A 13,546-nucleotide genomic window follows, 5' to 3' on the forward strand; every position below is an offset into this window, starting at 1 on the left:
CTGCGACTTCTCATTACCTTTTAGCTTTCTTTTTGATACATTTTGGCTTCCTTGTTTCCATTTGCTTCTGAAAAGAAAAAAAAAAACTGTTTACAGGAAAAACCTTTACGGACAGTAAGGTATGGATTACATTAATGAGACTCTGGTGCGATTATTGCTTTCATAGACAAGTGAATCTTACGATGCACAAAAAGGCAGCACTTTGCTTAATCAGAGTGAGTGCACAGCCCCATTTGTGCAGGATTGCATTACTGGTGAGATTAAGAACCGTACTTTCTGAATTACTCTCTGTTAAATGACTGGCACGCTGAACTACGAGTGCTTAGTTCAGCACCTTAAACTGCTTCATTACCAGTTGTGACATAATTGATCATCAATATAAAATGAATCCCATTCTTCTTAGTCATTCCTGAGTAATTCCCAAATCCCAAGAATGTCTTACTATATATCTATTGATTATACGATTAATAAAACTCTAAAAGCTCAGTACAGCATAACTCAATTTAAAGACCATCATAACATTAGAAAAAGTAAATAAATATTGAATAACTTCATTGGAAGGATCTAGAGCTCTGGTATAGCTAAGCTAAGTCATATATAAGCGCTGTTCTACCTGTTATTGAAATTTTATTGCTGTTCATCCAGTCCACAGATTTACACAACCTGTCAGGTAACAAGTCAGGTTCGAGTTCTGTCTTTTTTCCTGTCTGGGGAAAAGAAAATCCCCTCTTAGGGCTCATTCACACAGGTAGCCAGGGAGGCGGGAAGAAGGCAGTTGAGCTGCAATTATAGCGCCCCCTGACTGCACACCTAAGCACAGAAATGCAGCCGCTCAGGGCTGTATCAATGCCGTCCCTGACATCCTTTAGTTTGAGGTTTCGGCAAATATTAAATGGCATTTCACATTTGGCAGGTGGTACTGCCAGTGAAAGCTACCCATTCAAGTGAATAAGGCTCACCACAACTGCCCTGCAATTGTATGCAATGCTGAACAGTGTGTTGGCATTTTGAGGGTTAATGCTGGGGGTAAGGAGGTGCCATAGTGCTGTTCAGAGGGGTAATCTTATAGCCACATGTAGGGCTGGGCAAAAAATAGATTTAATCGATTTATCGATTTTGCAGTGTCAAACGATTTTTATTTTGCAAACTCAAGTTTTTTGCCACAATAGTTTTTTCGGACTTTTCTGTGTTTCGTCCTTGTGCGTTACCATAGCGCAATATGAGCCAGCCCCCGCCCCGCGTAACCGACAGTACACACACACTAGAGGTCACTCAGGGGCCCCCATGGCCTGCATGCGGGACACTTACCTGTACAGGCGGGCCGCCCTGGGCTCCAGCCAGCTCCTAGTCCGCTGCACACCGCACAGCCAGGCCCGGGAACCGGCCACAACACACCGAGAACTCCCCAGTAACCGGACCACCGCCGCTGCCATCTCTGCTCAGAGTCTACGAGGAACGAGCCAATCAGCGGCCACCGCCAGGCCTGGATGTGACGTCAGCTGCCGGGAGAGGAAGCGGGCGGTGCGTCTGAGGGGAGGCGGGGTTATACCTGTACAGGGGCTGTGATAGGTACAGAGACTAGCCACACCTGTACAGCGCTTCTCCTCAGTCCTCCACACAGGTGTGAGCTCTCATCCTTTTAACTCTTGAGGACAATCATAGCAATAAAGTTGCACTTTTGACACTATATCTGATGTCTGCAGTCATTTTTTAAGTGCATTGAAAAAAAAATCGAAAATCGAATCAAAACTCAAATTTTTCTTTTTTTTTTTGGCAAAATCGCCCAGCCCTAGCCACATGTATGCCAGGGCACTTAGACAGTTGTCTCCAGAACAAGTGTTTTCACTGGAAAAATCCCCCTTTAAAAACACTTTAACCCCTTGAAGACTAAGCCTTTTTCTGACACTTGTTGCTTACCAGTTAAAATCAGTATTTTTTGCTAGAAAATTACTTAGATACCCCCAAACAAATTATATATATTTTTATATTTTTTAGCAGAGACCCTAGAAAATAAAATGGTGACCATTGTCATATTTTATGTCACACTGTATTTGCGCAGCGGCCTTTCAAATGCAAATTTAAAAAAAAAAATACACTTTCATGAATTCACAAAAAAACAGCAAAGTTAGCCCATTTTTTTTGTATAATGTGAAAGATCATGTTACCTAACATGTCATGCTGTAAAATTGCATACATTCGTGGAATGGCGACAAACTAAATCTCCCTAGGCTACAATTTAAAGTGTTAAAATCAGTATTTTTTGCTAGAAAATTACGTAGATACCCCCAAACATATATATATATATATATATATACAGTATCTCACTGTAAATATTTTATTTTATCTTTTCACTGAAGAAATTTGACTTTGCTACAATGTAAAGTAGTGAGTGTACAGCTTGTATAACAGTGTAAATTTGCTGTCCCCTCAAAATAACTCAACACACAGCCATTCATGTCTAAACCGCTGGCAACAAAAGTGAGTACACCCCTTGTCAAAATGTCCAAATTGGGCCCAAAGTGTGAATATTTTGTGTGGCCACCATTATTTTCCAGCACTGCCTTAACCCTCTTGGGCATGGAGTTCACCAGAGCTTCACAGGTTGCCACTGGAGTTCTCTTCCACTCCTCCATGACGACATCACGGAGCTGGTGGATGGTAGAAGCCTTGCGCCCCTCCGCCTTCTGTTTGAGGATGCCCCACAGATGCTCAATAGGATTTAGGTCTGGAGACATGCTTGGCCAGTCCATCACCTTTACCCTCAGTTTCTTTAGCAAGGCAGTGGTCGTCCTGGAGGTGTGTTTGGGGTCGTTATGGCTAGGCTCCGCTGTCGACGTCACATCCTCTCTCTTCCCCAAAGAAACCGCTGTTGTACTTGCACTGTTGAGTGCTGTTTCTTGAAAGTAGGATTTATGGAATAAATTGCTCTATTAAAACGCAGCAGAGAGCATTTGATGTTTTTTTCATTCCTTCCCTACCTGGTCCTCTTTGTATGGGTTTATGAGCCACTGGATCCCAGACATCTTGCCTGTGATATCCTGCTGACTATCCATTACCCCTGTGGGGGTCTGCTATATCTGACCTTGGGTGACTCCTGGGTCAGAAATGTGAGAGTCTTTAATTTGTGGTGGTGGATTGGAGCACGTTCACGGAGGTGGTTTTCGTTTTGGGAATACAGCACCACTCTGTCACATGGACATTTTTTCCCATTATATTTATGTTTATGGGATCATTTGAGTTATTTACTCTCAGGTTTTGAAATTATTTGGCACTTATTTATGATCTAGTGCAGCACATTTTTTTATTTTGTATTAATGCTTTGTATAGTGGGAGCGCAATTAGTGTTTGCGGCTGGTCATTGTCAGTTCGCTCCTAGAGTGTGATATTATTTATAATTTATTATTCACTACACCTAATATTATTGCGCTGATAGCTTTTTTTTACTATTTTTCACTATTTTTGTTACCCCCCTTCATGACCAGGCCATTTTTTGGGAAAAAGCACTGCATTAATTTAACTGACAATATGCACGGTCGTGCGATGCTGTACCCAAATAAAATGTATGTCCTTTTTTATCACAAATAGAGCTTACTTTTGGTGGTATTTGATTACCTCTGCAGTTTTTATTTTTTGCGCTATAAAAAAAAAAAAAAAGACCGACAACTTTAAAAAAAAAAACAATTTTTTTTACTTTCTGCTCTAAAACATATCCAAAAAAAAAAAATGTAAAAATCAAATTTCTTCATCAATTAAAGTCAACATGTATTCTGCTACATATTTTTTTATAAAAAATCCCAATAAGCGTATATTGATTAGTTTGCGCAAAAACTATCGCATCTAAAAACTATGGGCTAGATGTATGGATTTTTTTTTACTAGTAATGGCGGTGATCAACGACTTATAGTGGGACTGGGATATTGCAGGGGGACAAATAGGACACCTAACTGACACTTTTGGAAATGTTTCTTGGAAACCAGTGACACTAATACTGTGATCAGTGCTAAAAATATGCACCGTCACTGTACGAATAACACTGAGTAGGAAAGAGTTAACATCAGGGGCGATCAAAAGGTTAAATGTGTGCCTAGCTGGTGATTCAGTGTAGTGGGGTGCTTTTACTAGAGGAAGGTATGGATCGGTCTTTCTGCTTCACAGGAACACAGGATCCATGCCTTCTGTACTGACAGAAGGGCAATCTGCCTTATTTACATAGGCAGGTGCCGTTCTGCCTGTGTACAAAATGATCAGCGGGTGAGGGTGGACATTGTGTCTGCGGGACCTGCTGTGCAAGCTGCCGGCGGCGCACACTCGCGCCCAATAACCGTAAGTGCAGGATCACCTATATACAGTGCCTTGCGAAAGTATTCGGCCCCCCTTGAACTTTTCGACCTTTTGCCACATTTCAGGATTCAAACATAAAGATATAAAACTGTAATTTTTTTGTGAAGAATCAACAACAAGTGGGACACAATCATGAAGTGAAACAAAATTTTTTGGATATTTCAAACTTTTTTAACAAATAAAAAAACTGAAAAATTGGGCATGCAAAATTATTCAGCCCCCTTAAGTTAATACTTTGTAGCGCCACCTTTTGCTGCAATTACAGCTGTAAGTTGCTTGGGGTATGTCTCTATCAGTTTTGCACATCGAGAGACTGAAATTTTTGCCCATTCCTCCTTGCAAAACAGCTCGAGCTCAGTGAGCTTGGATGGAGAGCGTTTGTGAACAGCAGTTTTCAGTTCTTTCCACAGATTCTCGATTGGATTCAGGTCTGGACTTTGACTTAGCCATTCTAACACCTGGATATGTTTATTTGGGAACCATTCCATTGTAGATTTTGCTTTATGTTTTGGATCATTGTCTTGTTGGAAGACAAATCTCCGTCCCAGTCTCAGGTCTTTTGCAGACTCCATCAGGTTTTCTTCCAGAATGGTCCTGTATTTGGCCCCAATCCATCTTCCCATCAATTTTAACCATCTTCCCTGTCCCTGCTGAAGAAAAGCAGGCCCAAACCATGATGCTGCCACCACCATGTTTGACAGTGGGGATGGTGTGTTCAGGGTGATGAGCTGTGTTGCTTTTACGCCAAACATAACGTTTTGCATTGTTGCCAAAAAGTTTAATTTTGGTTTCATCTGACCAGAGCACCTTCTTCCACATGTTTGGTGTGTCTCCCAGGTGGCTTGTGGCAAACTTAACCGCTTTACCACTGCTCACTGTGCTGCTACTGCAGCACAGTGGCTCATTATCGTCTGGCGACGTAGGTCTACGTCACCAGACATTCCCCTCTCTCGGCGGCGCGCGCGCCGCAGGAGGCTCGCTCCCGCTGTATTCAGTCACAGCGGGAGTCGGGCCAGGGGAGGAGCGGCGGCGATCGTCGGGGAATCTAGTTTGGAGATCCACCCGCCTGTGTAAACAGAGCGGGCGGATCTCCTAAGTGACAGGCAGGGTCAGATTTCAGGGTTCAGCATAGCTGAACCCTCGATCTGTCCTTGAGTCACTCAGTCACCTCCCCCCACACGTCAGTAAGCACCAGGCATACATTAACCCCTCCCTCTCCAATAAAAATTAACCCCTTCCCTGCCAGTGTCATTTTTACAATAACAGTGCATATATATAGTACTGATTACAGCAGTAATGTCACTGGTACCCCCAAAAGTGTCAAAAATGTCAGTCAAGGGTCCGATCTGTCCGCCGCAATGTCGCAGTCCCGCAAAAAAAATCGCAGATCGCCGCCATTACGCGTTAAAAAAAAACACCAAAAATGACAGAAATCTTTCCCTTTGTTAGTAAACGCAATAACTTTTGCGCAAACCAATCAAAATACGCTTATTGTGATTTTTTTTACCAAACATAGGTAGCAGACAACAAATTGGCCAAAAATTTAAAAAAAAATTGGTTTTTACATTTTTTTGGGGGGGAATTTCATATAAAAAATGTTAAAAATATTGTTATTTTTTCAAAATAAACGCTCTTTTTTTGTTTATAGCGCAAAAAGTAAAAATCGCATAGGTGATCAAATACCACCAAAAGAAAGCTCTGTTTGTGGGAAAAAAAGGACGTAAATTTCGTTTGGGTACGGCGTCGCACGATTGTGCAATTGTCAGTTAAATTCGCACAGCGCCGAATCGCAAAAAGTGGCCCAGATGTAAGACAGCAAAATGCTCTAGTGGTAAAGTGGTTAAACAACACTTTTTATGGATATCTTTAAGAAATGGCTTTTTTCTTGCCACTCTTCCATAAAGGCCAGATTTGTGCAGTATGCGACTGATTGTTGTCCTATGGACAGAGTCTCCCACCTCAGCTGTAGATCTCTACTGTTCATCCAGAGTGATCATGGGCCTCTTGGCTGCATCTCTGATCAGTCTTCTCCTTGTATGAGCTTAAAGTTTAGAGGGACAGCCAGGTCTTCGTAGATTTGCAGTGGTCTGATACTCCTTCCATTTCAATATTATCGCTTGCACAGTGCTCCTTGGGATGTTTAAAGCTTGGGAAATCTTTTTGTATCCAAATCCGGCTTTAAACTTCTCCACAACAGTATCTCGGACCTGCCTGGTGTGTTCCTTGTTCTTCATGATGCTCTTTGCGCTTTAAACGGATCCCTGAGACTATCACAGTGCAGGTGCATTTATACGGAGACTTGATTACACACAGGTGGATTCTATTTATCATCATTAGTTATTTAGGTCAACAATGGATCATTCAGAGATCCTCACTGAACTTCTGGAGAGAGTTTGCTGCACTGAAAGTAAAGGGTCTGAATAATTTTGCACGCCCAATTTTTCAGTTTTTTATTTGTTAACAAAGTTTGAAATATCCAATAAATTCCGTTCCACTTTATGATTGTGTCTCACTTGTTGTTGATTCTTCACAAAAAATTACAGTTTTATATCTTTATGTTTGAATCCTGAAATGTGGCAAAAGGTCGCAAAGTTCAAGGGGGCCGAATACTTTCACAAGGCACTGTATAAGTGGTTCTGTGCAGCGCAGACGCCCTGTAGCAGTAAATGTGGGCGGTCGGCAAGCAGGTGGCAGGCGGTTAAAATATATGGCGCTACAGTGCACCAATACGCATAACATTTTCATGTGCAACAATGTGAACCCAGCCTGAATCATGCTTATACAAACACAATATATCTGGCACAAAGGCTATTTGCTGAATCAGCAGGAATAATATCCATGTACATAAGTCCATGTATTAGTAGTCCATCAGTTGGCAAGATGAATAAATCAAAAAGTATATATATATATAGAGAGAGAGAGAGAGAGAGAGAGGCAGCAGCTGTCCTGTCTTTCTCCTAAATCATGCTTATACATTTTCCCACTATTTGGGCCATCCTGGAACCATGGTTTGTACAGCTATTCTTAGTGCCTGCACCCATCGCCTAAAATAAATATTTGACAGTATAAGAGTGTGGGAAAGTCTTTGGGATAAAATATGTCACAAGATAAACAATCCTGGTCTTTACAATGTGTTCAAAGTTCATTCAGAGATATATCTATATTGTGTTATTCTCTATATCTGCCTGAAGTGCTGCATGTTGTGGGTTTGACCCGGAAGACACGTTTCATCTGGATTTAATTATTTGTATAAAAGAAGGACACTGGAGGCCAGGGAATGCAGGAAACCCCATATTTTTTCCCATACACGTAGTATCTGAGAATCGTCACAAGCTTGCTAGCAGCTGCGGGTAGGCCTGCATGGAATATGCTGGATGATAGTTTTGAAACTCTCCAGGACTCCTAGAAATGAATTGCCTTAATCTTATTTCCTGATTACTGCGTCTGTTAAAACATTCAGGTGACATGCAGTATACACAGAAGGAAGTTTAGCACTGTGCAGCATGCTAAGCAAGGCCCGAAGCGAAAGAAAAAAAAAAAAAAAAAAATAGCGCAGGGCAGACATGACCATGTGAAGAGGGGAGACAGGGCAGGTGTGAGTTAAATTAAATTGTTTTGAGTTGGGGGGTATTCAGGGATTGGTGTATCAGGTTTGGGAGGGGTTGAGGTACAGTTAGGAGGGGTGGCCCCTCAGATTGGAGGTCAGTGGAAGTTCAACGGACGAAGGAAGAAGAAGCTTGGTCACCCACCTTTTTCACTGCAGAGCGTCTCACCTCAGCTTCCCTGGTCTGTGATGGCGGATTTGGACGTTTTGCTGGAGCAAATTAAGGCCGCTGCCGCGGTGAAGGGGACTGAGTGGCTCCGGTCCCAGGTCTCCACGTTGATGGGGGTTCAGGACTCTGCACAGGATTCGGAGGGGCTTGCGGTCCCGCGGGCTCGGCGGTCACGGCCGCCGGAGCGTTTTTCACCGGACCCTTCCCCTCGAGCTCAGCGTCATCCTAGGAGCCCCGACAGGGACCCTTCAGGGCCGCCGGCTAAGCGTACTCCTGCTGCGGCCGTGCGCGCCTCTGGGAGGAATCCTCTGCATGGACGGAGCTCTGGGGGTAGTGGGGGGAGGCGGCCTTCGGTCTCTCCCCGTCCCTCTCGCCGGGGTGCTACTGGACTGGCGGGCTCCCCTACTGGCGATGCTCCGGTCGGAGGGGTGCCTCGGCGTGGGAGCGGCTTCATGGCGGCCGGTGGCAGCAGTGATCGGCGGGACTCAGAGTCGGCCTCGGCTGGGCGCAGAGAGATGACGCGGCGGGGCAAGTCACGTGGCCGGGTCATCGGAAGTTCGGCTGGTTCACAGAGGTCTCCGTCGGGCGGAGCTGGAGTACGGGGGCGTGGACGCCTGTCGCTCGGCTCTGCAGATGGCGGGAGTGCGACACCTGGTGGACGGATGTCGGCGGTGCCCGGGGACGATCGTTCGGAAGGCGAGGTGTCCGGATCGGATGTGGAAGAGGATGTCGGTGGTCGGTCGGCGACGAGGGAGGCTGGATCGGCGGCTGGGGGCGCCCCCCCTGGGCAGACAGGTGAGGTCACAATTCCTTCTCTGGCTTTGTCTGATTTGCGGGGCTTGTTTGATGTGGGGGGTGGGAGTGCTGGAGGGGCTCGGGGGGTGGGGGTGTCCCGGCCAGTGGGGGCGGGGACCCCGGAAGGGGGTGATGATGGGGGTTTGAGGGGCTTCCTCCTGGGTCTACGGGACCTCTTGGGGCGTTTGCCCCCGGGGGACGGGGGCCGCTTGTCTCCAGCGGCGGCTTGGGTGCCTCCGGCGGGGGGCTCGGGCACGGAGCCGGGGGGGGCCCCGGGGCTGGCGGGGCCGTCTTCCACGGGGCTAGTTGCGGGGGGGGCTGGGGCCCCTCCCCAGGTTGTTAGTGCGCCGGCAGTGGTGGCAGTGACGGCCGGGGCGGCGGGGGACAAGACCGGGACGGCGAAGGAGGGGAAGGCGGACGCTGTTCGCCTGGACGATTCAGCGAAAGGTGAGGTATATGTTTGTTTTGAGGGCCCATTGGGGGCACATTTGAAGCAGGAAGTCCGGGAGAAGATCTGGAAGGGTGAGTACGTGGAAATCTTCACGCTGTTGCCCCTCGAGAAGTTTCACCTGGACAGGGTTAAACCGGAGGAGCGCAAGAAGGAGGACGAGGAGGCGCGACGCTATCGGCTTATCCCTCGGACCTTCGCCAATTGGCTGCAGGCCTTTGCCATTCTGGCGGGCGTCATAGGGGAAAAGGCGCCGGAAAACTGCTCGGCCCTGTTCTGCTACATGGACGCTGTAGGGGAAGCCTATCGGGTTTACGGGGGGTCGGCCTGGCTGCGGTACGACGAACAGTTCCGGCAGCGGAAGGCGGTTAGGCCGTCCTTGCGGTGGGACCACAAGGACATCAGCCTGTGGATGCGGCTCATGTCGTCTGCGAAGGCTCCGAATCAGTTTTTTCCAGGGGGGGCCGGTGGTTCCGCGACCCCGGGACAGCCGGCCGCGAAGAGGAGGGGTTTCTGCTGGCAATTTAATGAGGGTTCCTGTAAGTTCGGTGGCACATGTCGCTTCAAACATGAATGCTCCGGTTGCGGAGGTTCCCATTCCTTGGCTCGGTGTTTTAAGTCCGGAAAAGGGCGGTCCGGAGAGCCTTCGCACAAAGGGGACGACGCCGGTGAGGGTGGAAAGGCTGCGGCCTTTTCTAGATAGGTACCCCGATAGGGCGGCTGCCCGACTTCTGGGGGAGGGTTTTGCGGTGGGTTTTCGTATCCCTTGCTCTTTGGCCTCGGTGCCGCCGGTGGCGAGGAATTTGCGTTCGGCATTGCGCCACCCTTTGGTGGTGTCGGATAAGTTGCACAAGGAAGTGGCTCTCGGTCGCATGGCGGGCCCGTTCTCGGAAGTCCCGGTGCGTGACTTGGTGGTTTCGCCGTTGGGGGTGGTTCCCAAGAAGGAACCCAACAAGTTTCGCCTCATTCACCACCTCTCCTTCCCAAAGGGTGGGTCTGTGAATGACGCCATCGACCCGGATGCCTGTACGGTGTCTTACATTTCCTTTGACGCCGCGGTGGCCTGGGTGCGACATTATGGGCGGGGGGCCTTGATGGCCAAATCGGACATTGAGGCGGCGTTCAGGTTGCTCCCGGTTCACCCGGACAGTTTTCGATTGCTGGGCTGCCGGTGGCAAGGGGCGTATTATGTGGATCGCTGCCTTCCTATGGGCTGCTCCATATCGTGCGCGCTGTTTGAGACCTTCAGTTCCTTTGTGGAGTGGGTGGTTCGGGAGGTTTCCGGTGTGAATTCGGTGATCCACTATTTGGACGACTTTCTGTGTGTGGGCCCGCCCTCTTCCAACGGGTGCGCGATCCTGCTTGCCACGTTGCAGCATGTGGCCGGGAGCTTCGGCATTCCGTTGGCCCCCGACAAGACGGAAGGCCCGACCACGGTGCTCAGCTTCCTGGGCATTGTCGTGGATTCGGAGGCCATGGAGTGTCGCCTACCGGAGGATAAATTGGGGGCTTTGAGAGCTGAAATTGAAGGGGTGCTGGGTTTGCGCAAGATTCAGTTGCGCAGCTTGCAGTCGTTGCTGGGTAAATTGAATTTTGCCTGCCGCATTATGCCCATGGGCCGGGTTTTCTGCCGACGGCTGTCGGCGGCGACTTCGGGGGTGAAGTTGCCCACTCACTTCGTCAGGCTCAACAGGGAACACAGGGATGACTTGCGTCTGTGGCACGGTTTTTTGGCCACATACAATGGTAGATCCTTGTGGATGGCCGGGCCGATCAGCAACTTTGATTTGGAACTGTTTACCGATGCTGCTGGTTCGGCGGGGTACGGGGCTTTTCACCGGGGGGCGTGGAGCGCCGCCCCTTGGCCGGGGGCATGGCAGGTAGCGGGGCTGGTCAGCAACTTGGTGTTGCTGGAACTGTTCCCGGTGGTGGTGGCCCTGGAGATTTGGGGGGCGGAGTTCAGGAACCTGAAGGTTCGCCTCCATTGCGACAATCTCGGGGTGGTTCAGGTGATCAACCGCGCGTCGGCTTCGTCTCAGCCGGTGGTGCGCCTCCTCAGGTATTTGGTTTTGCGGTGTCTACGGTTGAATGTTTTCCTGTACGCTGTGCACATTCCGGGGGTTAAGAATGATATTGCTGACGCGCTGTCTCGTTTTCAGTGGGACAGGTTCCGGGAGTTGGCACCGGCAGCGGAGCAACGCGGAGTCACGTGTCCGGAGTGGCTATGGGGGATTGCCTTGGGGTCCTCGCTGGATGGATCAGGAAGTCGGTGAGCGAGTCCACGTGGTCGGCTTATTGCAAGGTATGGTTGGAGTGGCTGGAGGTGTTGCGGGTGGCATCGGTGGATCCTCTGGGTCCGGAGGTCAGGTGGGTGTTACTTTCTTTTGTCTCTGATCATTTTGAGAGGGGCGCGTCGGCTTCCGCTGTGGCTCGCAAGTTGTCCGGCTTGGCCTTTCTGTTTAAATTTCTGGGTTGTCAGGATTACACGAAGGACTTCGTGGTGAGACAAGCGTTACGGGGCTATTCCAGGGCTTATCGGAGGAGGGACACCAGGCGCCCGGTGTCCTTCGCTCTTTTGCAGGACGTCTGCCGGCAATTGGGGGAGCTCTGCGCCTCGAGTTACGAGGTGGTGTTGTTTAAGGCCTTTTCTCTCGCTTTTTTCGGGGTTTTCAGGATTGGGGAATTGGTCAGCTCCTCCCGGACGGTGCCGGGGGGCCTATTGGGTCAGGATGTCTCTGTCGGTCGGGAGGGGGTTACTATCCTCCTTCGACGGTCCAAAACGGACCAGAGTGGCAAGGGGGTCCGTGTCCGGTTGTTCGCGGTGCCGTCTTCACCACTGTGCCCGGTAGGGGCGGTTCGGGATTACTGGGCAATCCGCCCTTCGCGGCCCGGTTCATTTTTAATGCATGCGGACGGGTCGTCGTTATCTCGTTTTCAATTTGTATCGGTGTTCAGAAGGTGTGTGGGCTCTTTGGGTTTGGATGCCAGTAGGTTTGCATCTCATTCCTTTCGGATCGGGGCGGCCACTGAGGCTGCACGCTGGGGATTGAACGACGATGCGGTCAAACGCATTGGGCGCTGGGAGTCTAGGAGGTTCTTGTTGTACGTTCGTCCACAGCTGTTGGTGTAGGGTATGTACGGGGGGTGGTTTTGTCGCTGGGGGGGGTGTGGGCCCGGCTGGTTATCTGATTATTGGTTGGTTTTCTTTTCCTTTTGTCCCCTTTTTCTTGTAGGTTTGGAACCCTGCCTTGTTTGGATCGTGGGACACTCGTATGTTTTCTGGGGGGCCCGGAGAGCTGATGTGCGTCCTACTGGTAGACAACTTGGTTTTTCTCGGCACGAGGCTTGTGTCAGGTGGCTGGGGGTGCCGGGGCTTACTTGGGGCAGGGTCCTTCCCGAAGTGCATCGTTTCGCCCGGTTGGACAGGCAGCCAGATGTTTTGGTGCTGCATGCCGGGGGCAACGATTTGGGGGCCAGGTCCGCGCGGGCCTTGATCAGGGACATAAAGTTGGATTTCCTTCGGCTGCGCACGGCTTTTCCGGCGCTGCTTGTAGTTTGGTCGGATATGGTGGCCCGCACGTCCTGACGCATGGCCAGGTCGGTCGCGCGCCTTAATAAGGCTCGGATTAAGTTGAACAAGGAAGTGGGGCGCTTTGTGTGTCGGAATGGGGGGTTGGTGGTTCGCCACCTGGAGTTGGAAGTGGACACATGGCGGTATCTGCGGGATGATGGAGTCCACCTCAATGCGGTGGGTATAGATTTATGGGCCCTGGGATTACAGGATGGGATCCAGCGAGCCTTGAGGGTTTGGAGGGGCACGCAAGGGTAAGGTGTCACCCTTGGGTGCTGTGGCGTTTTGTTGGTCTTTGCTGGCGGGGGAGGTGAACAGTTTAGGATAAGGGTATGGTTGGGACTCATCGTTGGTATGGGTCCCTATGGTGCATTCCATTTAATGTCAGTTTAAATGGAATTCAAAATGGTGGCACTGCGGGGAGTGGTTTGTCTCCGAGCCGGTGACGCGGCTGGAGGCCTATCAGGGCACAGGTCCCGCAGTGCAGGATTTGGAATTATTTGGAGGAGCCTCAAAGACCAACAGGCCTAATGACTGATTGTTTTATGTTTGTAAGGAATGTTTTTTCTCCTTATGTTAATTTTAAGGTAAAAGGGTTAATAAAATGGCTGCTGTGGC

The 13,546-nt window shown here is 49.3% G+C and overlaps 1 pseudogene across 1 annotated transcript in view; it reads left to right on the top strand.

Moving 5' to 3' along the window:
• LOC309547985 overlaps positions 1-13,186 on the top strand; it is a 50,238-nt pseudogene extending 37,052 nt beyond the window's left edge. The window contains exon 2 of the transcript in view: positions 12,591-13,186. The product of the transcript in view is annotated as an uncharacterized misc_RNA (transcript). The remainder of the gene's footprint in view (positions 1-12,590) is intronic.
• The last annotated feature ends 360 nt before the right edge of the window (positions 13,187-13,546 follow it).

The sequence above is a fragment of the Pelophylax lessonae genome (assembly GCF_965119305.1).
Source record: "Pelophylax lessonae genome assembly, chromosome: 2".
Taxonomy (NCBI): domain Eukaryota; kingdom Metazoa; phylum Chordata; class Amphibia; order Anura; family Ranidae; genus Pelophylax; species Pelophylax lessonae.